The 3,746-nt window shown below is 41.6% G+C and overlaps 1 protein-coding gene across 6 annotated transcripts in view; it reads right to left on the minus strand.

Moving 5' to 3' along the window:
• Positions 1–846: 846 nt before the first annotated feature.
• Positions 847–3,746, minus strand: part of ZHX1 (zinc fingers and homeoboxes 1) — a 30,282-nt gene continuing 27,382 nt past the window's right edge. For 4 of the 6 annotated variants that reach the window (XM_074577763.1, XM_074577765.1, XM_074577764.1 and 1 more), the window contains exon 4: positions 847–2,312. The gene's annotated coding sequence lies outside the window, so the exon portion shown is untranslated. The remainder of the gene's footprint in view (positions 2,313–3,746) is intronic. The other 2 variants (XM_074577767.1, XM_074577768.1) reach the window with 1 other exon arrangement.

A 3,746-nucleotide genomic window follows, 5' to 3' on the forward strand; every position in this document is an offset into this window, starting at 1 on the left:
CATTAGCTGACAGATTCTTGAATAAGCATTCTTTCGCCTCCCCCCCCCCCCGCCTTTTTCTCACCGAACCGAGTAGAACTATTTGGCGGAACACCAAGCCGTGCCGACTACCAGCGCTCATCTCCAGGCCTGTGCACAGGTCACTACTTCAGCTAGGGGTGTAATTTTTCAAGACCGGCAAAAGCTACAGCGCAGGAACGATTCTATCGCCTTAAACATCTTTTTCTCAGGCGGGGATAGGTCTGTAGGCACCATGCCGGGGTCCTGCAGGGAAGACCGGGTCTCCAGCCCCTCCGGTTGCAGTGCAACAGTTGAAGCGGCCGGGTGCGATAGGTCCTGCTGATGCAGGACTGCTGCAGAGCCTCCGGCAGGGAGCTTCGGTGAGCGACGGCAAGTCGGGCTCGCCGGAGACGCGGTGCTCAACAGAAAGCGCTCAGCTCAGACCCTTCTTCTCTGAGGAAAAGGTACATGTTAAACACAGCCACAAAGGGTGATATCCCAAATAGCACGGACCTCAGCAGGGAGGTGGCTCCTACTCGGCTCTGGTCTTCCCACCCCAAATATTTTAAATGTGATAATAAAGAGCCTTAATGAGAAAAATCAGGTGAAGGTCCCTGGGCTGCTGACACAGCAAACAAGCAGCTGTACTGACTGGCACGTGAAGCTGACCTCACGCTGGCTGTTCGGGTAAGCCAGTTCTCCAAATTCAATGCGTCTGAGGAACTGGGGAAATTCAGTTTTGTACAACAGGAAAAAAAAAAAAGTCGTTTGAGAAGATCTGATTTGTGACATTTTCATACAGACGCAGTTCCTGGTTTCCACAACACCTCTTAAAATCACACACACTCAGTAAGGAAACATTTATTCTATCATTTCTGTTTTCAAATTTTTGGTACAAAGTTTATTTTCAGAAGTTCTCACATGATCCTTTCTTCTACCAGCGTCTTTTAGGATTTTTCTATCTCTGATTTATTTTCTTTATCTGTTGAAGCAAAAGCAATAATTGCTACAGAAAGCAATAATGGCAATATTACAAATATTTTACAGCAGCATCCATTCGTCTCTTTGCCTCAAAAAAATAACAAAAATAAATCCAAAGACAAGATCCATACTGCCACAAAGGCTTAGGTTTGTAATATCCAGAAGTATGCTGCGTTCCCATATATGAGTTGTACAAGTCCGGCACAACTTTCCAAGTTTGTGCAGAGCCTGATAAATAAGACACAGAAATATCAGTTACGTTATACTGTTTCTAAGAACTTTTACTCTGTAAAATGTTTGGTCACTCAAAGCTATAAGCTTAATCACATATCAAAGAACACAGGCAATAAAGCCCATCTTACTAGAACATATAGTATTAGGCCAAACAAAATATAAGAGGACAAAATCTAGTGGTCACTGAAGCCTCTTCAAAAAAGGTCTAAACCAGAATGTTTCCATCATGTATCAGAATAAAAACGTACTGTATTAAAATTTGATTTTTTTTTTTTTTGTACAAGCTGTCTTTTAATCAGTCTTCTATTTACAGTGCAGAACTTCTGCCAACTGCAGTAGTTTAACTTTGGCACAACACTAAGTTCCAATCCTTTTCAGTATTCAAGTCCTGTGTGTGTCCAAAAATTTTCTTGGTTTCACGAAAGATTAGGCCCATTCACAGTTAACCAGTTATCTTGAACTTTTTCAAGAATTGCTTCCCCTTCACCACATTGGGCAGCTACAAAGGAAAGACACTGTAAGCTATTGCATCATTCAAAAGAAACTCTTCATTCTAAACAGTGACAGTATTGTTGCTTCCTTTAACATCACATACACCAGACAGATCACACAGACGCCTACATACTGGACACCTCCTAAAAACCTTGCTGGTCGTTAGTGAATCGTCTTCCTCATACTTCAAATACATAACAATGCATTAACTTAATTTCATTTCACATGTCAAACAGGACATTTAAATATATTGCAATATATTATAGAAAATTGCAAAGCGCCATCATTTCTGTAAACGAGATCGACACCTGTTAACTCTCCTGTGCACATGAAGAGCAGTACCTAGTGCCACATTTTCTATACAATATAAAGCCTTCCCAGGTAGGGCAACTCATTTTAGTGCATTTCTGTACAGACTGTAAGCATACATGCAGATAGCCAACTCGGCAAAATTGGAAACACTTTTGTAAGCTGGAACTGGAGGCGGGGGGAACATTTCGAAATCGTAACGGAGCTCTTGTGGTTGATCGTTTCGTATCACTGATGAAGACTTGAATCTTCTGTCATTCAAGCAGATTCTTTAGGGAAAGTTTCATGATAGGTATCTAGTATTGAATAAGCATAAGGAAATACTTTCATCAACTGGGACACAAACATTATGTGTCTTAACACATTCTAAGTTATGCACGGTCCAATGTTCATATAAGAACCTTATATCTAAAATACTAGAGAAACCCCAAATCATTTTTATGCCACAGTATTATAACCAAGGATCAGTTAACTTTATCCACCACTGTAGTGCTACCTGCTCTAGAATAAAAGAAGAAAAAACGCAAAAAAGAAAAAAAAAACAACGAAAAAGGCCTCACACTTCCCAACAAGCATCTAGTCGGAAGCAGAGGTAAGTACCATTGCTAACCACAACACGAAGTTGAGTGCTGCACCCCAGCCAGCACGCTCCCAGGCAAAGATCCATCTCGCCCAATTTCAGATGTCCGCAGTACCGCCATCTGCCCGCAAACCACGTCTAACAGTCCATGGAGTTTAGGGTGCAGTTTGTCTCACCAGCTGCAGGCATTTAAGACAAGCTGGCTTGCATTCATTAGGCGTACGGATTAGCTACAGCCTCCTGCTCAAACGCAGACATCAACATGCCATCAGACAAACCTCAGCTGAACTCATGAAAAGTGCTACGGGATCCTCAGTTACCGCTCTACGTTTGACAACGCCGTCTAAGTCGTTTTGGCAATTACTATCCACTGAAAAAGTGCAGATGCTCTTCACCGCAGAAGGAAAAAAAAAACCCCAAACGCTCAGACCATGAAACTTGAAAATACTGGCTGCAACCCACCTGTGCTTCAAAATCTCCCTTTTTAAAAATGTGAAAACGATACAGAAAGTTGAGCTATTGAGTGTGTACAAGCAGCCATTGAGGGGATTTTTCACTTTCTGTTACCACTTTCATTTTAAAATCTCTTCCTATAGAATTTTAATACACCACCAAAACTCAAGTAACTTGACCCAGTAACTCTGTGTCGTGCTACTTGGTAAATGTACTTATCCCAGGATACCACAAGCTTGACGGAGAACACAGGTGTAACCCGGCACTGCTCAGCGCAGGGAACTGAGCCCTCTACTAGCCCTATCCATCTCTAAATTTACACGATCGTCCCAGGCATTATGAACAACTCTCAATGGTTTTACCCCTCTCTGGTTATTGATACTATCTTTTCACTGCTACTGAATGTAGGCAAAATTATTTTCCAAGAAAAAATAAATTAGATCAAAGAAAGTAGCTATATTTCATTGCACTCTATTTTTGTGCATTCAGGTTAGGGCAGGGATATTTAATATTAAAGAAGCTTAAAGATTATCTTCTCTCCTTGGGAGATATGAATATAGACAGTACGGGACTCCGGTGGAGGACGCAAATCGATACTATCATATTTACAGAAGCAAATACTGATATCCAGCCTGAAAACACAGTACTCCGTTAAGTGCAAAAGGGAAAATGCTCCCCACCTTAAACTACAGCTTGG

This window comes from Larus michahellis, chromosome 2 (genome assembly GCF_964199755.1).
Source record: "Larus michahellis chromosome 2, bLarMic1.1, whole genome shotgun sequence".
NCBI classification, from domain to species: domain Eukaryota; kingdom Metazoa; phylum Chordata; class Aves; order Charadriiformes; family Laridae; genus Larus; species Larus michahellis.